The following is a 23,112-nucleotide window of genomic DNA, read 5'->3' on the forward strand; positions in this document are numbered from 1 at the left end:
AATTTTTATTTTACTCTTTCTATAATGCAGTGGAAGTGCTCATTTACAAGGGAATCAACATACTGTGACCCAGAGTGAGGAAACAATGGTTTAAGGCAAGTATTTAAATTCTTAGGAACTGGAATATGTGTTTGGTCTTCTCTCATTTTAACTATGTGGGTGATCTCTTGGCTTGCGCTTAATAACTGTTCTGTCGAGATGTCATTTCCCAAAGTTGTGTGTTCCCCTTACGAATGCCGTATTAAGTTGATGGAGTAGTGCTGGGTCAGCTACTGTGTCATAAACTTCCATGTCCTATTTTTTAAAATTGCGAAAACTCTTCTCCCTGGGTCATCATTACACTGAGTAATCCTCACCCTCATACTTGAGGTCGTTTCTACAGTATATAATCCTCCAAGTAGCCCTTCAGGCCCATCTGATACTCATCAAAATATAATAGAATTTCTGAATTTCTGTATCTAGAAGACAATGGAAATGTTTCAGATTATGCCATGGAGAATTATTTTATAGTAGAATTTATGTTTTAAGTCTTACTTTGTTTGAATACCCTCATGCTACTTTTAAATGTGATTGGTTGTTAATGACCAACATACATTGAGGTTACAGTTTTAAGCTTTGAAGTTAACTTAAGACACGTGGAAGAGTTGATAGTCTGTCATTGTCCCCCTCTCACCCACATTTTTCTTTACCAAGTGTTTTATATTATTATCATTATTAATAGGAGGCTGTTAAAAGATGGGCATTGGTAGAGGAATTGAAGAGATCGTTAATGGTAGAACTAGCAGGATTTGCTGTTGATTGGAGATGTGGGGTGGGGACTGAGGGAAGTTATGAGCATTCAAGGCATAGGGAATTTGGTTACCTGGGACTAAATTCTTTAATTGTTCTAACAAAAAGAGTATGTTTTCATAAGCGGCATTTGACATATAAGACATTGTAATTATGTGATTACGTTGACAGATTAAATAATAATTTTTGAAGTGACTTTGGTTAATATGAAAACGGGCTCTTTTGAAATCTGGAAAATTCATGAGGTTGCTAAAGACACAAAGTTTGCTGAGAAAGGATTGGGAGGAAGGTGGTAGAAGTTTAGGTGAGACAAATACTTTCGGAATGTTTAAATCTTACAGATTTTTGGAGTTTTAAATTCTTAAGAGACAGTATACTTGTTTGTCATTTGGGCCAGAAAAAAATATATTTTAACCTTTAATATACTGATTTTTAGTTTAGATTTAGAACGCTTATTAATTCAAGACCCCTGTCACTTAATAAAGCAGATATATTTTGGATTGTCTCATTGTAGTGTCTTCATTGCATATATGTAAAATAATTCTTTAATAATACTGGATGTGGTTCAAAGTACTGAAGGAGTGTGCTATTTGAATAAAAATCATTAGTGAATAATTTTATTCAAAATGACAACCCTGTATTATTCAGCTTAAAAACATATTTTGAGTGTATCATGCTAAAAATATATCTTTATATCATTGTTACTTATATTAATTTTGTTGTGAAATTATCATATTTCATTCATGATTGTTTTAAGTTTGTATAGGTATTAGTTTTATTGAGCATTTTTGTATATTTTAAAAGCAGAACTACTGGATTAAGATAAACTCATGCTCCATGAAAATTTCTAACCTGTGTCATTTATTCTAGTTGAAAAATACCATTTCCCCCATTCTTGCCAATAATTATGGTGTTAAATCATATCTCTTTGTTACTTTAATTTGTATCCACTTATTATTAGTGAGTTGGAGGATTTTTAAAGTATTGAAAGTTTGGAACCTTATTTGTCTGATGTCTCATTCTTTTCTGTATATTTTGTTGGTTTTTAAATATTTTTAGAAATTATTTAAAAAAATATTTATGGGATGCTCAAATTCTCATGTCTGGTATCAATTTTCCTTTATCTAAAATATCATTTAACCTTCTTGTCCCACTTGGCTAAATCTGGAGCCGTTTGATGACAAACTTGTGGTGGTTAATTTCAGAAATAAGCCTGTGTAACAATCATTTTAGTGGTTAGGATCAGGATTTTGGGTGGTCCAGAAGTTTCCATTTGAATCCAGTCTCTTCATGATCTTGGGTAGTTACTTAATCTCTCCACTTTCTACATAGGAATAATAATTTGCCATAAGATACACACAGAAACACAAATATTTAACTCAGAGCTTAGAACTGTATCCACAGTAAATAGAAGTAATAACAGTATTATTAATAATAGTAAGAAATAGGCCCTGGCCGGTTGGCTCAGTGGTAGAGCGTTGGCCTGGCATGCAGAAGTCCCGGGTTCGATTCCCGGCCAGGGCACACAGGAGAAGCGCCCATCTGCTTCTCCACCCCTCCCCCTCTCCTTCCTCTCTGTCTCTCTCTTCCCCTCCCGCAGCCGAGGCTCCATTGGAGCAAAGAGGGCCAGGGCGCTGGGGATGGCTCCTTGGCCTCTGCCCCAGGCGCTAGAGTGGCTCTGGTCGCGGCACAGCGAAGCCCCGGAGGGGCAGAGCATCGCCCCCTGTGGGCAGAGCGTTGCCCCCTGGTGGGCGTGCCGGGTGGATCCTGATTGGGCGCATGCGGGAGTCTGACTGTCTCTCCCCGTTTCCAGCTTCAGAAAAATACAAAAAAAAAAAAAAAAAAAAAAAAAAAGAAATAATAGTAAGAAAAAGAACCAACAATTTTCATTTTGTCAAACACCTCATGATTTCAGAGTGCTTTATCTGAACATTCTTAATCCATATTTTAATAATCTGTTATGTTGCCAGTAGCATAAAGTGATTCATTTCTGGCAATTCTCATATACTAGTACACATACACCCTGCTTACAAAAACACTTCTCAAGGGTTTCATAATTTACACAAAAATTCATATAGTTACTTTTTTATTGGGTACCCTTGTCTAAGTGTTAGATTTGCATATATTTATGTAGTTCACTAAATCATTCTGTTCTTTGTAAACTAATATAAAGTCTTTTTATACACATTTATAGGAGCATTTATTGATTTAATAAATCAGACGCCTGTCAACCATGCATCCATGCATATTGTTGTTATAGATAGTGTAAGCATAGTTCTTTGTAAAAAGTATATAATTCATCCTTCAGTTGATATAAATATATAATCACTCAGTATTTACCTGCCATGGCCTGTATCCTGCAGGAAAGAAACCTTTTGTGATACATACAACTTGCAGTTGTTGCTCATTCAGTGATTCTCCCAGGATGCTTTTGTACTTTGCAGATGTCTTAAATTTAGTTATTTTTTTAGTACTCATTCCACAGTAACAAACAGACTTGGCGGCTACTTAGAATGCCTCATCTTTTCCTTAGAAACAATAAGCAAATTCTGAGGGTTTGATTGAAATTCTTTCTGACTCTACTGTTGGAATGATTTTAAGGCTTAATCTTTGGAAGATATTCCAAAGACATCCATGGATGTGTTTTGCTACATTTTAGGGGACAGTAGCCGAGTGTGGAGACCATACTGCTTGCCAGGATCGTGTGTGGGAAGCTGACCATATTGACTGCTTCTCTTGGATTGAAATGAATGCTAATACTACCCTGCTTCTCTTGGCTCTGATCTCTTGTTATCAGTGAGGTGTTTTTTTCTCTAATTCCATATTCATAAAAGTAAACACATATATAATTATGAAATCAAATGGTATGGTCTTATCAACCATATTTTAACATCGTATGCATAAACTGGTCCTCACTGACTTAATTTTAGCTGGGTTCTGTTGAGTGCCTGTCATGTTGGTGTTTATCTGTCTTACATCTCCTTACTCCGTCATCTCTCAATATAGTCATTTCATAAGTTTTGGGTACATCAGTCACCAACGTTGCATTTGCAGTGGCTCTACCATTATACTTCTTGTATAATTTTCTTTCTATAATTTTTTAAATTAAAAATTGCCTATGAATTTTTCCATTAGCCTTTATTTGATTAGTATATATAAATATGTAATTTTATTATATATTTATATGTATACATAAATATATATATATTTTTCAGTTTGTGTTTATTTGAAAGAGTCAGAGAGAGAGAGAGAGAGAGAGAGAGAGAGAGAGACAGATAGGGACAGACAGACAGGAAGGGAGAGAGATGAGAAGCATCAATTCTTTGTTTCAGCACCTTAGTTGTTCATTGATTGCTTTTTAATATGTGCCTTGACCAGGGGCTCCAGCACAGTGAGTGACCCCTTGCTCAAGCCAGCGACTTTGGGCTTCAAGCCAGCGGCCTTTGGGCTTGAGTCAGCGACCATGGGGTCATGTCCATGATCCAATGCTCAAGCCAGTGACCCTGCTGAGCCCTTGCTCAACCTCGGTGTTTTGAACCTGGGTCCTCCACGTTTCAGTCTGATGCTCTATCCACTGTGCCACCTCCTGGTCAGGCTATTATTTTTCAGTTCTTACAAGACTTTTGTCATGGCTTTCAGTAATTTTCCCAGATGGTCAAACATATCAGTAAGTGATCTCTACCCACTTCTTCCCCATCCTAGAGACCTCACTGAGCCCTCCTGTTTTTTTTGCTTCTGAACTACATTCTCTGAAGGTCTGAGGCACATATGATGATAGCCCTGTGTTGCGTCCTCTCGTCTCTGAATGCCGTACTCTCCTTGTTTTGTTGAAACGTACACTCTTTTAGCTGCTAAAGAAAAGTTGTGTTAAGGGTCAATTTTTTTTTTTTTTAGTCTGGCCATGTCTAAAATATCTTTATCTGATCTCCATTTTAAATGCTTGAAAAGGTGTAGAATTCTGGGTCAGAACTCACTGTTCCTCCTAATTTTGAAGATATTGCTCATTCATCTTACTGGATCCAGTGTTCTTGAGTACCTTTCTGATTCTAATTCCTTATATGTAACTTTTCTTCTTATCTCTCTGGAAGCTTTTATTTTTTATCCTTAAAGTTCTGAAACTTCACAATGATATTGCTGGGTGTGGATTTTTTTTTTTAAGTCTGTTAGATTTAAATGTTAACAGTAAGACCTTTCATGTGGAAGCTGTTATCCCTCTAGGAAATTATCTTATACTATATATTTGACAGTATTTTATCACCTTCTTACCTTCCTAAGTCTGTTGTTGGACTTCTTATAATGATCCCTTGTTTCTTATTTTTATTTTCATATTTCCATGTCTTTATCTCTTTGTTTTTTTCAAGATTTTCTCAATTATGTCCTCAACACTTTTGTTAAATTATTGTTAGTATAATATTTTTAATTTTCCAGCTTTTGCTCTTAATTTTTTTCTTTTTTCCTTTTGAACATAGTTTTTAAAAACCTTTTGTTGCTGTTTTATGTACTTCTTATTTTCTGGCTGTCCTCATCTCTCTGTCAATTTAAATGTCTTCTGCTTCCTTGTTTCTGTTTTCTCTAGATGCCCTCCTTTCTTTGTCTGAGTCCTCGCGTGCCTCTTGGCGGCTTTCACAGGTGCCTAGTGATGGGTCCCCGCTTCTTGGCATTTACAAGGAAGGCAGTGGGCACAGTGATCATGTGTAAACATTAGAGCTGGTGGCAGTCCTCCAGGGTGCAGTAGCCACAGTGTTTCGAGGACCGTTTCATCTCAGGACTCATCCGAAAATGTATTCCTCCTACAAAATTTATACCTGAGCCGTTAAATCCTACAACTGTCGCAGAAGAGAAAAATAAGAGAGACCCAGCCAGACAAGAGATCCAGAGACAGAGAAATGGAAAAAAAAAAGTCAAGGATGATGGCTTGAGAAATGTCTGTGGGAGCAGAAGTGGAGAGAGAGAGAGAGACAATGAATGACAATGAGGATGTGTGTTCCGGGATGTTTATGAAATGGGTGGAACGGCTCTTAAAATAAAGGGAAGCTTGGTGCAGGTTTTGGCCTGAAAAAAAAATGGCAACGAGGAAAATTCTGGGGTTAATGAATATGTTTTTAGTTCATGATGTCATTACTCCCGAAATAGTCTTTTTCTCAGTTATTTAAAGGTGAGAAAACGAGCACCTTCCATTGGCGCGTTCTTTCCCTGAGCGATTCTGCTGCTGCTAGCAGAGGGACCTCTGTTTGTGTGTCTGCTTCAACCCGAAGGAGAAGTCGTCTGTGTTTGACAATTCCATGGATCTTTGCTTAGATTCTGTCTTCTGCTTTCCGCCTCTGTTTTGCGATGATTTATGAGGCTGGGTTGCCATTGCTTTAGAACTTCCTCAGCAACGGTAATAGAGAAGCACTCCCATGCTTCTTATTTACGGACTTTTTAAAGGGAGATCTTCCTGTTTTAGGAGAGTCATAGAATAAAATGCGTTTAACAAGCCAAAGGTACTAGGATCCCCAAGTTTTGCCAGTTCTCTCTCCTGGTTTACTCTTCTGGTAGGAACTTCCTAGAGAAGAGGAGATGTTGCTTGTCTGTGTGTGCGTGTGCATGTGTGCACGCTCCTTCACGGTGTGAGCTTTCTTGGATTTCATTCTCCTTTTTCAAAGTGTCCGTATTTCAGTGTGCCAGATTTAGCAGTGTAACTCTGCTGTTGACTTTTCTAAAAAAGAACCTTACTGTGTTTCCATGTCTGTGTCCTATGTACTTGATTAAAAATTAGTGTAGCTGAGAGGTTCTGATTTGATTGCCTTAACCTGTTAATCTCTGTATTATATATTCCTACACATACATACTCACATGCGTATGAGTATGTTGCACAGTCCTGTATATATTTGAAACTTTTCCTAGCCTCAGGGTATATTAGTCTGTTTAAAGACCTTTTAGGAGGTGAATTGTGTGTTATTACTGGTCACCTGTGACATGGCATCTTGTACAACGCTGGCTCTAGTAAGCACAACTCTCTAGTTAGGAACCTTCCCCCCTCCAAACCGAATGTCTGCAGAGGTGGGCAGTTGGGCCGGTCCTGGAGCGAATTCTTTGACAGCCTTTGTTTCCCTTGTTTCAAACATGGGGACATCATGATGGAGACATCAGCTCCTTCCTTCTTCATGCAAAGAGAAAACCGTTACCGTTTTTGTTCAGGAGATCACCTTTGTGAGAGTAAGAATGGAGTAAGAGTGATTTGGTTTAGTCCGGTTGTGTTCCTGGCCCCCCCTGCCCAGCTCTGCGCCCCACCCTGTTGGTCCAGGGCGGGCTGGGGGCCCCATCTGGCCTCTGACCTGTGCGGGAGGCATCTGCTGAGGCTCCGGGGATGGGTTCCCACGCTCCTGAGCGGGAAGCCCAGGAAGCCCCTTGTGCGTCCTGTTCCCATGTCCAGAAGTGAAGCTGAGGCCGCAGAAGCTGTCCCGTCCCGTTGGCCACACAGGAAGTTAGCCCACAGGGAAAACAGATGCTCTGAGAGAGACAGAGTTTCAGGGAAAAAACGGGTGTCCCCAGTGATATCATTGAGCTGGCGAATTAAACCAACGATCCTGGAGTTCCGCCTCCCCCATACTCCAGCACACATTTCTGCGCTTTTTATTTATTTCTAATGTATGGGGTTGACATTGGTCAACAAGGTCACAGAGGTCTCAAGTGTACATTTCTACGTTACAGGATCTGTTTATTGCATTGTGTGTACTTTTTCTTGATAAGATCACCGAGGCCCTGTTGCTAAAGTCAGTTAAGTAGGGCTTTTGACAGGTGCAGGCAAAAGCATTGCTGGGGAAGCACATCACTCCTTTACCTCTTCGCCTCATTTCCCACAGTGATTATTAGCATCTGGTAACCATCCCTTTTGCTTTTGGAGCCAGTGGAGTAAACCGTAGGCCAGGTTATTCATCTTGCGTTACTGTGGTGATGAGAAACGTTCAGAGCAACAAAAATCGAAAGGATTGGCCTGTAAACTTGATTTACCTCCTTCCCCAAAGAGCTCATTACTTTTCCATCTCTGATAAATAGTTAGGGAAGAATATGCTTTTCTGTTTTTAAAGAATAACTTGTATTAACCTTCCCTATATTCAAGATGGCTTGAAATATATTGATTACAAAGTAGAATGGCAGAAGCTACATTAAACCGTAAGCCCAAAATAATAAGAACAAACTGTGTATGCTGACCTTTGGCTATTGATTACCATATTGTAGATGTCTCCCAGAGTTATACTTTAGAGACAGATATTTGTCATTGTATTAAAAAAAACTGATAAAACAAAACCAAACTTATGGAAAGGGTCTCTGCTCCTGCACAGTGAAGATACACTGATTTGCGAAGGACCTACAAAACACGCGTTGGTGACTACTGTTGATTGCGGACACAAAATAAACAGGGACATTTTAGAATCTGTTCAACTTCGTATTGGTTTTCTGTTAATAGAGGGAGATATCGTATAATTATAAAAACATGCAGAATGGTCACAGTTATTAAATATTCTTGATGAGACAATCAGCTAGGTTTTAAAATTATGGTAGTGTATTATTTCTTCACTTGCTCATTCAGTGAGCTCTTGATGGCCTGGTTCGACAGGCCACCCCAAGGACAGGAGTCCCTGTCCTCAAGACATTGACGGGTCAGGAGACAGAGAAAGAGGCAGTGTGTACTCTAACGCTGGAAGCCACAGTGCAGGTGAGTACGTGGAGCTTTGGGAGCCCAAAGACGGGAACCAAATACAAATCTGGTAGAGAAGAGAAAGAAAAGGTATTTTGGTGGAAGGAATAATTATAATAGGGAAGAGAGAGGCACATAAAGTGTTTTTGGAAAAGTTCTCATGAGGACACTGGGCTCTTACTCTGTATCACGGTTATGTTCAAGGCATGAGGTGTGTAAGAACTCAGGGAGGGATGACAGCATTTATTTAGTGTTTTCTGTGGGGTGGGTGGGTTGAGAGAGTGAGGATGGAATTTTTAACTCCCTTCTGTCAGATACTTGCTGTGTGACTCGAGGAATAGGAATTGTGCGGTGCGGTACATTGCCCATCTGTACAAGGGTACTGACAGTGGTCTGTGTGTCATTGGGCTGTTGTGAGGTCAAAACATGAGTAGTAGTTGTTGTTATTTTTTTTATTGGGATAATCTCATCTGGGCTTTTTGGTAATCTGACGAGGTCATGTGGTAGAGGTGTCCATACCCTAATCCCAGAATCCCCCACCCTAATCCTAGAATCACCAGATATGCTCCCTTACATGACAGAGAGGAATTCAGTGGTGTGTGTAGTGAGTCTCTGGGTGGGGAGGCTATCCTGGATTTCCGTGGTGAGCTCACTGCAATGACAGGGATCTTAGAAGAGGCAGGGCAGTCAGGAGATGTGATCGAGGCAGCAGAGGGTCTGAGCTGCAGACCTGAGGATGCCGTGCCGCTGGCTGTAAAGGGAGAGGAAGGGGCCAGAAGCCAAGGCATGTGGGCAGCCCCTGGCATGTGGGCGCCCTCAGGAGTGGGGCTGGGAGGAGACAGGCTGTTCCCCTGAGCCTCTGCAGGGAAGTCAGACTGGCTGGCAGCTGGATGGTGACCTGGTCTGACCCGTTTTTGGATACTGACCTCTGGAATCGTAGGACAATAAACTTGAGACACCGAGGTTGCAGTGGTTTGTTAGCGTGGCTGTGGGCAACAACAGGTAGGTATGATTCCTCTCTCACAAATACAGCAGAGCTCTGGGAGGTGACGTTCATGACAGAGTTGCGGGAATTGCTGAGGGGGTGAGCAGGGCCTGTGGACTGGTGGGCCTTAGGGTGGGAGTTGTCACCAGGAGGTACCCTGGGCTATACTTCTGTGCCGTCCCCTGCAGTGGACCCTGGCTGTCGCCTCCCACTGGCTTCCAGGGCCTACAGGTCCTGAGCCGTTGACCGAGAGTTCAGGTGGCTGATTCTCTCCCTCTCCTGCCGACACATTCCTCCGTTACATCACGTACCATTTTCCTAGCTCCTTCTCTTTTTCCAAAAGTGTTCAAAATCTCCTTTTCATGGCTGGGTCCTCCATTCTTTCTCTCCTTGCGAGTTTATGCTCCCCTCTCCCCTTCCTTAGCTCTCATTAGTAAAAGTTAATCTAGAAACAGAAATGGGTGGTCAAGCAGCCACGCTCAACCCCAAGCAGCAGGTGACTTTCCAACACATGGCAGTGCCGACTCCCGCTTGATCTGAGAAGACTGCAGATGGTAGTGTCCGTTCAGCATGGTGACCACAGTGGAGACAGCTCACGTCGTCTTTATGAAAGCACCCACAGGGTCTGTGCTCTTGACATTTTTCTGTACAATCTCAGTGGTAGCACAGTGAGTGGGAGGCGAAAATGTTCCTATGCTGCCTGACAAAATGTTCACAATGGCAAAATTTCATGTTTCTGGACAAATTTCTATGAATGCACTTCTTTCTTATGAAATTTCTGAGAATTCACTCATGCTTTCCTGTTGGGAGAAGGAAGGACATTACATTTCTTTGGATGCGTGTGGGTGTGTCAAGGCCCTGAGGTTCTTAAAGAACTTTCATGGGAAGGAAATACTGCACACAAAGATGACCAAACTTGGTTATTTAATAAGGAAAGGCAAGCTGACTAACCAGAATTTTAAAACGTGCATTTTTAGACAATTATTCAGACCCACCACATCACAGACAATATCAACAAGGGAGCAGGTAAACATTAATCAAAGGAGTATTAAAAAACAACACCCTGGTGTTTAAATTATAATGCATAGGCAGATGTGTGGCCTCCTGAGAGGAGGAAAGGAACTAATCATGATTCCATAGATGTTGGCCTGAGCACCAAGCAAGTATTTAGACAGTAAAGAGAGAGAATTCTGGTAAACAGCAGGTTTAGGGGTAAGATAGAGAATCAGCATCTAGGTCAAACAGGAGGTTAGATTTCTGCTCTAACGTTCAAGTATGGGGTCAGGGAGAAAGGATGGATTTGGAGTTCATGGAAACAGAGGTGACATTTAAAGTCCAGGGATAGATGATGGAACATCTGTGCAGGTTAGAGAAGAGAAGGTGTCATGGGGCTGAGGGTGGAGCATTCCGTAATTTCAAGGTCAAGCGAGAAGATGGATTGAGCAATTGAAAGCGTGCATGTTGGGACCGTAGACGTAGAGGCTAAGATAGTGGGTGATGTCTCGGAAGTCGAGGGAAGAAAGGGCTGCTGGAGAGAGAATGTGGTTAGCTGCCCAGTGCTGCTAGGAGTTCAGTGTGAAAGGGAGCAAGAAGCGACCAGATTGGTGATCATGGAAGTGGTTGATTGAAAACCCAATGTGATTGGGTTAAAGGGAACATGGGAGCTACAATGGAAATGGCAAGCATGGCCAACTCTTTCAAGAAATGGTCCTATAAAGTGGAATGGAGAACTAGGGTGGTAGCTCAGACAAATGTACTAGAGAATATTTGGGTGCCAATGGGAATGACTCAGGAGATAAAGAGAACTTAATGGCAAACAGGCTCATTTCATGTATCATGTTGTTAAGACATTGAGAGTAGTCTCTGGGGGCCGGTGTATCTCCCTGTGTGGTGGGAGTTTTCCCTGCCTCCTAGGATCCACATTCCCTTGCCCACCATGAGGAGTCCAGGGAGGAAAAACTGAGCCCAGCTGCCAAGAAATGTCACCTCCCATGCCTTTTCCGGCCTGAGATGGTTCCCGCAGAGATGGATGAGGAGATCTGGCTGCCCCTCCTGGTGCTCCCCTGGTGGCTCTGCCCCCAGTGCTGCTGGGGGGAGGGTGTCCGGCTTCACAGTGACCCCTCCCCATCCAGAAGGAGTGCTTCTACCAGCCTCTGGCCCCGGAGGCCTCGCGGGCGATGCAGCACCACGTTTTGGATGGAGCAGGATTCGATACTAATGTCCATCTTGCTTCTCCAGAAAGAAGAACTTTGGTTTTTGAACAAAGAAAATCAGATGGCATCACACAGTGGAGACTTGATGTTGGGGACCACGAGTTCTGCTTTGATAATAACAATTCAGCACTGTGTCTGAGAAGGCGATTTTCTTTGAATGAATCCTGGATAATGTGGGAAAAAGGAGCAAGAGCAGGAGGCTGGAAGCACGGCATTGCTGGCACAGATCGGTGGGATGTGAAACTGGAAGATATCCTGGAATCCATCAACAGCGCCATGTCCAGACTGTGCGAGCGTGGTTTGTAGCCACACTCTGCTGAGAGCATCTGAAGCTCATGATCAGAACACACAGGAAAGCAGCTCTGATAGAGCTCGTGTCAGTTCTGTGGTTAAGTCAGTGGTGAAGGTGGGGGGGTGTCAGCCAGTCAAGTTCATATGCTGGAGTCTACTTGAAAATAGTGGAGGCCCTGGCTGGTTGGCTCAGTGGTAGATGTCGGCCCAACATGTAGATGTCCCAGATTCGATTCCCAGTCAGGGCACACAGGAGAAGCAATCATCTGATTCTCCACCCTTCCCCCTCTCCTTTCTCTCTATCTCTCTCTTCCCCTCCCACAGCCAAGGCTCCATTGGAGGAAGTTGGCCCTGGCACTGAGGATGGCTCCATGGCTTCTGCTTCAGACACTAAGAAGAGGTTGGTTGCTGAGCAAAGAAGCAATGCCCCAGATGGGCAGAGCATTGCCCCCTGGTGGGCTTGCTGGGTGGATCTTGGTTTGGGGCCAAGTGGGAGTCTGTCTCTCCCTCCCTTTCTCTCACTAAAAAGAAAAAAGAAAAACAAAGAAAGTGGAAAAATAGAACTTAAAACTCCCAGAGTACTTCACATTGAAAAAGACAGAAAAATGCAACAAAGTGTTACAATCAACACCATTAATAGTCTTTTCTAAAATATTTTCAGTTATTACCATAGTCATAAAACAATTATAATTTTGTTTTTTTGTATTTTTCTGAAGTTGGAAACGGAGAGGCAGTCAGACTCTCGCATGTGCCCCACCGGGATTCACCCAGCATGCCCACCAGGGGGCGATGCTCTGCCCATCTGGGGCATTGCTCTGTTGTGACCAGAGCCATTCTAGCACCTGAGGCAGAGGCCATAGAGCCATCCTCAGTGCCTGGGCCAACTTTGCTCCAATGGAGCCTCGGCTGCGGGAGGGGAAGAGAGAGACAGAGAGGAAGGAGAGGGGGAGGGATGGAGAAGCAGATGGACGCTTCTCCTGTGTGCCCTGGCTGGGAATCGAACCCAGGACTCCTGCACGCCAGGCCGACGCTCTACCACTGAGCTAACCAGCCAGGGCAAACAATTATAATTTTAATGTAAAAAGAAAGTCGTTTTTGGCTGTGCCAGTAATCTTATTGCTTCAGTTCTACATTAAGTGTATAATCCATATTTCACAGAGTATATGTATAATTGAGGCCATATTAATAATGGCATTTTCTTAAGTTTTAAAAAACATTGCAAATGTGTCATAGGTGATTTAAGTAAATGAACTTTCGGCTGAAACGCAACACTGAACTATGTTTTTAAAAGATTCTCTTACCCAGAAGTTTCTTTGTAAGTGTGGTAATTACAAATTAATTGTAAAAGTTTTCAATAGATTGTTACAAATCCCCTGAGAATGACCCAACCATAGATTGAATTTGTTTTTCGAAGACAGAGACTGTGCTTTTCTGTTTTTGCATAGGCGTTGGTCCTTGGATGGAATAGAAGGTGTGAAAAACAGATTTGTGAAACTTTTATAACCAGATGTATTTCAACTCAAAGCATCAGCAAAAAGTATTAGTTTTGCATACTTACGACCAATTGAAATTCATTTTAAAACCTAGGAATTGAACCGTATAAGAATTTTGATATCTTTGCATACCAAATTTTGACAGTGATGCCCAGATAAATTGATTTTGATAACTACTTCTCTCAAAGAAGGAATCTTGCATAATGTCTTCTTACAAAATTATAAATTTATAATGAAATAAATAGGAAATGCATATAAACCATAGAGAATATATATATTATTTAGTGTTCGGATGTGTTCCAACAGGATTTAGACAAGAATATTGTTAATATTTTAATCCTTTATTGTAGGTTTTAAGAATAATTATTAAAATATGTGTCCTTCGTCCCTCTCAGAAATTAAGTCGTTTACAAGATAAAAAGGGAAAATATATATATAAAAAAAATCTTTTTGCATCCTCAGAGAAAGGCTATGCCTTGGAAACAAACCATGCAGTACACCTTCAGGAATGATTTTCGTCACGAGAAATCAAATTCTACTCTAGATCAGTTTTATGCAAGTGGTGGAACATTTAAGAGACAACCTGTAGTGTCTTGTCAGGTGTAACTGTTATAAATCATAAAATCCTCAGGCGAAATTTTTTGAGTCGTTGACATATTTTTATTCTTGTTATGAATCTCATCAACAGGAGTATAATCATTGATGGAGAACCTTTTCAAGAGAAACATGTTTAGGAAATCTTCCTGTTACTGCTCCTAAGGTGTCCTTTGCATTGCTTACATTTACAAGGGACATGTCCTGTTTCACTGTCAAGGTCTCATCGGGGCGGCAGTTAGCAGGGGGTGGAGAATACAGACCACGGGGTCCAGGCAAGTTGTGTTTTGGGTCCTCTTATCCTCTGTTGTGTGTTCTCAGCTCTTCGCAGAGCCAATTAGCTGCATTCACAAAGAGCCCATAATCACATTGGCTTGAAGGCGTTTTTCCTTCTTGCATTCACCTTTCAGGGTGAGTCTGGTTACTCTGTGCAGGGACACAGGCTCTTGCAACTCACCCTTTGCTGAGGGGCCAAGGTTCTGTCTCTGTTCCCAACATCAGGAAGGAGAATAGGAAGAAGAAGACACCAAGGGGTCATGGCCACCTGCCTCAGCTTAAAGGGTGGTTCCAAGGGCCACTGCAGGATGTTTCTGTGTGTACCGTATTGACCAGAACGTGATCAGATCATAACTCCTGGGTGCAGGCAAGGCTGTGAAGTAGCCTTGATTCAGGGCAACGGTGTTTCAAACTCAACATCGGATTTCTATAGAAAAAGACGTGAGTCAATATTAGGTTCAAGGAGCAGCATTTGCCATGCCGTCAGTCCTCGGATACCACCATCTTCTTGCGTTCCTCTGTCCTCTCTCTCCCTTCCTCTCATTGGGGGTCTTTGGAAGTGAGAAGGTGACATTCCTTCCTCCTGGCCAAGCTGTCCGCTGTCTCCCTGAGCAGATGGGCTGGGTCCCATCTCTGGGGCCCCTGTGCGGCGGCACCAACCCTTGCCCAGCTGGCGCAGCCGCGTGGCAGCCCTTCCCCCTTGCTCTGATGCCTCTTCTCCTGTGTCTCCTGCTACTGGTGGAGAGAAGGGCAAGCTGATGATCTAATTAAAGTGATTCACATGAGATAGAAGAATCGGTGGTCCACCTTCTGCAGGAGTCCTGCATGAAAGACTGGGGCGGGACAAAAGCCTGCGACCCTTCAGTGTCCCTGTGTGTAAGGAACGCCCGGGAGCCGCCTCCCTGCTCTGCAGAGGAAGCCATCTCTCAGTCGAGTCTTGTTAGCAGTGGGGGCCCTGGATACAGAAAACACACCAGTGAAACACCAGTGGGTGCAGGAGACTCACGTTTTGTTTTGTTTAAAAAAATTTTTAGAGGTAGTATTACTAGCTTTTGTAACGTGGTCACACCCTGATAGGTGATTTATTGGAATATGAACATTGGCCAGCCCTCGAAGAAGCATTAAACCAGTTGTAGCTCATGTTCATGCATTTAGTCATTTGTCTTGAAACACAGCAGTGACGTTGTGAGAGAGAATGTTCAGTGCATTGAGTCCCCCTCGCATGTCCTCTGAATTCCAGCAGTCAGATAGCCACGACTTCTTAAAGCACCTGCTGTCCCTGTTTGCCCTGGTCTGTGTTTGATCATTTCGCACGAGTGGAGGGAGGCTGAGAGTCTCTACTAATAGGGGAATGAGATTGATGATATTCAGTGGCTGAGCCTGGTTTTGGGGGGGAGATATATATATACGTGTGTGTGTGTGTGTGTGTGTGTGTGTGTGTGTATATATATATATTTAACGCAACAGTGTCTTATTTAGCAATAAAGTGTGTGTAAATGCATAGAAAAAATTTTCCTTAGTTAAAAAACAAGTTCTTATGGATGGGTAAGAAGTCGTCTTTGTATACAACATGTCATGGTTTTTTAAAAACTTGCTAAAACTGTATGCTGATTTTTTTTCTCTTTTCTCAGGCAGTTCTTATAACGTTTTCCGTGCATTTTGTGTTTTCTGTGTGTCCAATCCTGCTGTAAACATTTTATGGCTTTGTGACAGTGTTAAGGAACATGACTAAGAGGATGAATCAGATTTTATTTTTCATACCCAGGCTGTTTCCGTTTGATGGTATCCAATTCAAATGTGTTCCAGTTTTTGGAGTGACTGTCTCGGTGCAATACTTGAAGGATGAGGGACAGCTGGATTGAACAGTGTGTGTGTGTGTGTGTGTGTGTGTGTGTGTGTGTGTGTATGAGAGAGAAAGTTTTGGGGCTTACTGAGATCTGCTTTAAAATTGCCTATATTCATTTATCTTGGCCATGAATTTCTGATAAAGGCGCTGCCACTGAAAACTGAAGTTCCATAGTTAGCAGAAGAGTTTTCAGAGTAAATCCATGTTACTGTTAGCCAGATGTATTAATCATGTTACAGGGCGTGGTGGGGCAAACCTCAGGGTGCTCACCAGACCCTTTCTTCCTGGGCACACAGCGGGACTCTACTCCCAGTTTCCCTTCCATTTGGGTCTGAACGTGCTCTCGAGTACCAGGGGGTGGGAGTCACATGTGCCACTTCACGGCTTTGAGCACCACACAGCTTCCTGCCTGCGTGGTTGAATTCAGAGGACAAGGCCTTAGCAGTGACCGTGTGGAGCAGCATCTCCCTCTTCTCTCTGTATATTGTGATACTGATGAGAAGTCAGCCCCCTTTGTGTTAAAGCCACTGAAATCTCATGTAGGAATTGGAACTTAAAATATAATGTATTCACTCATGTATAAGACACTCTTTTTTGAAAAATTTGGGGTCTAAAATCTGGGTGCGTCTTATACAGTGGTTGTAGGGTTTTTTTACTTGCATGTCCTGCTTTTTCACATTTGCTTTTGTGCTTGTTGTGGAAGACAGTGATTCATCATCAGACACAGATGAGGACAGGCTAATGGATGGGAGTTTTGACGTTGATGAAGAGTTGTATGAATTTTATGATGAATAAAACTTGAGTTCAATAACTTTAGTAATACTTTTTTTTTTTTTTTTTTACAAATTTCAGGCCCCCAAATTAAGGTGCATCTTATACATGGGAGTGTCTTATATGCTTCAGAGCTTTTTTGGACTGTGGAGTCCAGCTGTGTTCTCTGGAGGGACTGCAGTCTGGTGCACACAGGACGTTGTGACATAGATCATGGACCAGAGCTTTCAAGCCTGGATGTTCTATGCACCTGAAATAGAGGTTCCCTCTCCTGTGGTCCCAGATCGTCCCTGACCGCGCACAGTGGTGTGAGCTGTGTGCTCACTAGGAGTGACTGGAACAGTCCAGCATGAAGAAGGCCTTGCAGTTCACGCTAAATCGTGGCTTTTTCTGCAGAGACGATTGGTGTTCTCTTTGTTTTATTGCCGGCTTACTGGGGTGACTGGCATGCAGCTTGGCAGCTGTCAACAGTGGTCAGGAGCCATTTGAAATAATTGACTGATTAGAGATAAGTTACTAATTCTTGTTCAGCGTTTTCACTTGGCGAATGTTCAAGTGTATTTTTAAATATGGTAATAGCCATATTCCTTTACATGCAGATTTTGGTAATCTAAAAATTCCTTTCCCTTGAGAATCAACTTTCTGGTGCATTTAATGGATAATAAATTTTAAAGAAAAACTGATCATTTGTTTCTCAGGTGGTTATTTTAGTCAGTTAGATTTATTTTAAAAATTTACTTCAGAGTCCTGAGGTGAAGTCCTGTGTTTCCTGTTTCAGGAAGCAGTGGAATGCTATTAAATTTCTCCTTATACTCTCGTCCAAGTATTTTTAATTCAGGGATTTCTCTACAAGGAGTAGATTATTCTCGCTTTCCAGATCAAATAATTGCCTTCTCAAGACGCTGGTGATGATAATGATGATGATGATTATCGTATTAATATGATTAAGTGGATATCAGAAGTCAGGGGCCTTTCTGAAAGAAGTGGTTGTTTGTTCTTGGCAGGCTGATATTTAATTTTGTTTAGGTGGTTTGAGTTTGCATGAATACTAGATTCTTGTGCTCATTCTGTCGTTTTCTTACTACATGATTTCAAATAAAAAGTTCTTAACCTTTCTCTGCTTTCGTATTCGTTCACACTTACAGTATGAAAAGTTGGGAAGCCTTTTAAAGCCCCGTGATAATGTGCTCCACTGAATTTATGATTCACCCGGGTCAGGTAGTGCCTTGACCCTTGGTGGTAGTAATCTTATAACGAGAGGTAAGACAAAGGTTTTGAAGAAGGAAAATAACCAGAGAGGAAATGAATTAGAAAAATAAAGGAAACATAAGAAAAAAATATATGCATTAGTGAGATATCCCTAAACAAGTTTATTTCTGTTCCTTACTAGATGTTGAACAGAGTCTTCTTTCAAGAAGTGAGGGAGACTCTTAGTTTCTTCTCAAAGTTTTAAACCTCAGAAACCATTGAAATATTTTCTAAAGTGTAACTGTATAAGATACTTAGTTTCCCTTTTATATTTTAAGCAGAGGGTTTGGAATTCTTCAGAAGAAAGTGTTCTCTTGGGGTCAGCATAGCTCTGTTCAGGTGACATGCCGGTAAAGACTCTTCAAGAACAAAGGTAGACATTCCTGAGAACGTGACGTGAGCACCTGGTCACATGTAGTGTCTCTCGTTTCTGCTTGCTGGAATGAACCAGCAGATACATAGCCTGGTGAAATTATATTGTATGTGTAGAAATTGATTTTTCACTTTACCCTGCCTTTGTAAGGGTGAAAATCGCTAACTTTTCAATAGATTGAAAACAAATTACATAGCTAATCAAGTGTGTCACTGGGTTTCCTTTTTATGTGATGTGGTGCCTATTCCGGCACAGCAAAGGAAGAGTCACTTCGGTTTTCCCTTAATCTTGACTGGGAAAGTTAATCAGTTCAGAAATGAATCTGCCGCTCTCTGAGTTGATAGTGACAAATTGACGTGTGGATGAATGAGAATTACACATGTGTCCATCAGAGGTAACCGCCCATGATGAAATGTTCGATAATTCTTTCCTCTGCTACCCATCTGTCTAAACAATTTATTGTTGTATTAAGGGAAAATATAGCAATTAGCGACTGTCTTTAAAAGTTTTTGGTAAAAGCAATACATATTAAAAGTTTGGCTGTATAGGACATGCTTTTATTTAATTTTTATTATAATTGTAGTTAGAATGTCTGAATGTTTTTGGTGGGAGAGGTCAATACCTGTTAAATGACTTTGGTGGTTTTTCATAAACCATTTTACACAATGCTTGATCAGTTAGAGGTGAATGCTGACTAAAATCTAGAATAAGGAAAACCATTTAGTGAACTCATTACCCATTGACACTGTAACAAGATACTTACACAGAGGTGCAAATAAAACTATTTGGTTCATCACTGTCATCTATATTGGCTAACCGTCGCTTCCTAATACGAACCCATGTTCAATCGGAGCGTGTCTGTGAAATTCAAATATGATTTTGTGTGTTTAACTGCTAATAATGGCGTTAACTAAAGCAGGATTAATGGGCTAAAATAACATAAATTAAAGGGTGATTTATCAATTTGCTAATTGTTTTTTTTTTCTTTTTCCCATGGCAGACATTTTCAGTTGTTTGCACAACACGGGGCTAAAATGAGCCTTTACAGAGCAGCTAAGTTACAACAGCAGGATATCTGTTAGGTTTTATAAGCCAGGGTTTCTAAAATAGAATCCGTTTGCTCTTTTCTGTTGGTGTTTGTATTTCAAAGTGATGCTGCTGATGTTGGCCTTGATCAGTTTGTATGCAGTGCTGCTTAGATAGTTTTTCTAGCTCTGTGTGTGTATATGCGAGATTTCCTCCAAATCCTGAATATAGCAGCCTCCCTCAGAGCCAAAGCTGTTTATGGCTCAGCCTCCTCCCTTGGTGATCTCTCCATCGTCTTAATGTCTCTTTTTAGAAACCGACAGTTTGATCGCTTTGTATGTGGCTTCTCCACAGCTCTGCCATACTGCTTCCCAACTTCTTTATCTCTACAAATTCTCTTACTGAGCAGTGTGTCAGACAGATCTGGGTTGGAAGCTCTGCTTTTTTCCCTGTGATGTTGGCAGTGGATCGGAAAACTTGGGAGTCTCTTGTTTCCTCAACTGTGCAGTAATAATTTAGGGTGTTTTGTTATGTGACACAATGAAGTGCTTGGTATATCGGAGGTGTTGAGTACAGATCTACCGAATGGGTGAAGGATGTGCGAACTGTTTCATTCATGACCTTCCAGAGCCTTATTTCTTTTCCCATTTTCTAAAGAATGTTCTTACTGACAGGAGTGCCTCAGATCTGGTTGTAGCATCTGCAAGGGCAGACTGACTGCTTTTCCTCACGCAGCCAGCTCGGTTCATATCCCTCGCCGCTGCGGAGCCTGTCGCATATCGCTGAGGGTGTCTCAATTGAGACGTCCCCTGGGAACAAAGCCCCATTTAATAAAGTTGGCTTGGGCGCACTGAGGACGGGGACAGCTCCCTTCCCACAGTTCGGGAAGACCCACGAGGGAGCTGTTTTGCACATGGGTCTCACATCCACTTGCTGGCTCTGCGTGTCCTCTGAGAAGGTCAGGGCCACCGAGGACTGTACAGGCTGGTCACACACAGTGCGAGAGACTGTCACCCTGGGTCACCTCTGTCCCCATGCTCCTGACCTTTTCCAAAGGGCAGAAGCCTGTGGCGAAGCGTGGGGAGGGAATTTACATCTTAGAAGAATACCTCCTCTGTTTCCTATATTTTTTCTGTGGGAATAACCACAAGCGTGTATCAGAAACTTCTCTGCCATTGAAGTGTCAGGTAATCCCATGCTGTGTGGTTAAGGATGGTGTTTATAGCCAAAGATCAAAACCATCTGAGATTCCTCAGGGCCTTTTAAGGGCATGAGACAAGCCCAGGCTCTCTCTGAGTCATGTTTTGTGAGTGACCGGGCCTTGTCCCTGTGGCGGTTTTGGTAAGCCTTCGAGCCTTAGCTCCCATCAGCAGGGCTCTTGTGTTTTAACAACCACCTCCGCTCTGTAGTGAGTGTCTGAGCTCTCCCTGGTACACAGAGCTGCAGGCACATTTGGGCACGTGGTGAGTCAGCCCCGACTCTGGGTGCCAGGTGCCCCGTGCAGCTTGAACGTGCCCCGTCCTGGGCCCATGGCTACGCCGCCCACCGGCCCGGCTTCCTCCCGGGGAGCCGCCCCAGCTGTTCCCTCTGGTTCTTCTCCTCCGTGTGGACACCATGTCTGCCGCCTCAATCAGACTTTGGCAACGGTGTGTGTGGACTGGATTATTACAACAGAAGACGTCAGGTAATCGGCATGACTTGTCGGGTTGCTTTCAGGTTTTTCCAACAGAATGTGTGCAGGTCGGTTCCGGTGTGCAAGTTCCACTGTGTGGGGGCTGCAGGTCCTACGGTCAGAGTTAGAGTGTGCCCATAGGGACGTCTGGATTCTGAAGTTGGGTTGGGAGCAGACGGGCTAGAGAGCGAAAGAGCTGAAGAACGGTGGTGGTGTGTTTCAAGTCCTCCAATTCACTTTTCTGACGCATCTACAGATTTCGGGCCAGCCTCTACTTTCTTCTCCGGGGAACTTCCCACTCCATTGACAAGTCAGTGTCCTGCTTTATGTCTAGTCCATGGTGTCATCTTTCTTTAAGAACATTTGTCATTACCATAATTTTCTTTTATTTGGGCAGTGTTTTCACTGTTTTCCTTCGATGGACTAGAAGCATCCTGAGCTCAGGGGCCCTGTGTTGTTTTAATTCACACATCATTGACTGCAGGCATGATTGGATGTTGACTTCTCTTACTAACTGGTGAGAATTAACTATTGAATGCATTTTCGTATTCTTTTCACTCTGAGTGTGAATGTCATTTCTCTCAATGGCTTAATATCTGTCCTCTCTCCTGTGCTTTCTTTTTGCAGTATTTTTATTATTATTATTTTTATTGTTAAATGTTTATTTTATTGATTTTAGAGAGAGGAAGGGAGCAAAAGAGAGAGAACAGGAACATTGATCTATTCCTGTATGTGCCCTGACCAGGGATTGAACCAGCAACCTTTGTACTTTGGGAGGATGCTGTAACCAATCAAGCTATCCGGCCAGGGCTATTTTGTAGTTGTTTTAATCGTAAGGGGACAATCCCTTTGTATTTTTCTCTCAGAGCCACGTTTGTTATTAGAATGGGTAAAGATGGTGTATACTTAAAGAAAGTCTTGGGATGGGAGCAGGACAGATGTGAACATTTGCCAGCATTCATGAGTTCTGTATCATTTTCCTCGGTGGAAATAAATTAAAGCTTAATTCTTCCTTTCAATTCAGATGAATATTTCTAAGCCATTATCTTGTGTCCTCTATTAAATGACAATCTCCAGTAAAGAGGTTTTATTGATATTTGCAGTTGTAGATAGCAAAGTGGTGGGCGCAGGTGTCGAGTGCTATTAGACGGACTTAAAACAATGACCCATTTTGAATTATCTATGAGTCAACTTATCAAGAATGATAAAAATGATTCTGTCAGTCATAACATTTTGAGTTGTGAGACACCTGTCATTTTGATGTTTGCATACTGTCCTTGAGAGTTGACATGTAATTCTCATTCTTTTTTCTCTCCTGTATTTCAAGTGCAATGTAATTGATGGTTAGTTTGCCTCATCTTGGCTATGTATCAACCTGCTTTTATGTTGGGCCTTTGTTTTCATAGGAATCACCATTTCAAAATTAAGGTCCTATAACTTCTTCAGTTCTTAACTGCACAGACTAGTTCTTTTTTTTCTCTCTTTCTTTCTTTCTTCCTCTCATTTCTTCCTTCCCTTCCTTCCCTTCTTCCCTCCCTCTTTCTTTATTTGCATGTGTGGGGGGTCACTTATATGAGACTAAGATGTTTTCCTCCCAGAATTTGTTGCCTTTCTTATTCCAAGAATATCTGATACAGAAATACTTCCAAAAGAGAGAGTAAACCTAATATTTTAATATCTAGGCTACTTTAATATTAAAAGACTTAAATATTTTTGAGTTGATAGCTTCTCCAACAAAGTTTAAAATGGTGCATAATTTATCAAGTACGATTTTCATATCCCTCAAACTGAACTTTGATGTGAAGTATTTTAGAGCTTTCTCATATTTTCCACACTGGAGATACCTGTATGTTA

The 23,112-nt window shown here is 42.0% G+C and overlaps 1 protein-coding gene and 1 pseudogene across 3 annotated transcripts in view; both read left to right on the forward strand.

The window, feature by feature from the left end:
• The window catches only part of PARP8 (poly(ADP-ribose) polymerase family member 8), a 168,629-nt gene that overhangs the window by 37,600 nt on the left and 107,917 nt on the right, over positions 1-23,112 (forward strand). The window lies entirely within an intron of this gene.
• LOC136321050 (transmembrane emp24 domain-containing protein 5 pseudogene) lies at positions 11,481-14,424 on the forward strand (annotated as a pseudogene).

Source organism: Saccopteryx bilineata, chromosome 1, assembly GCF_036850765.1.
Source record: "Saccopteryx bilineata isolate mSacBil1 chromosome 1, mSacBil1_pri_phased_curated, whole genome shotgun sequence".
Lineage (NCBI taxonomy): Eukaryota > Metazoa > Chordata > Mammalia > Chiroptera > Emballonuridae > Saccopteryx > Saccopteryx bilineata.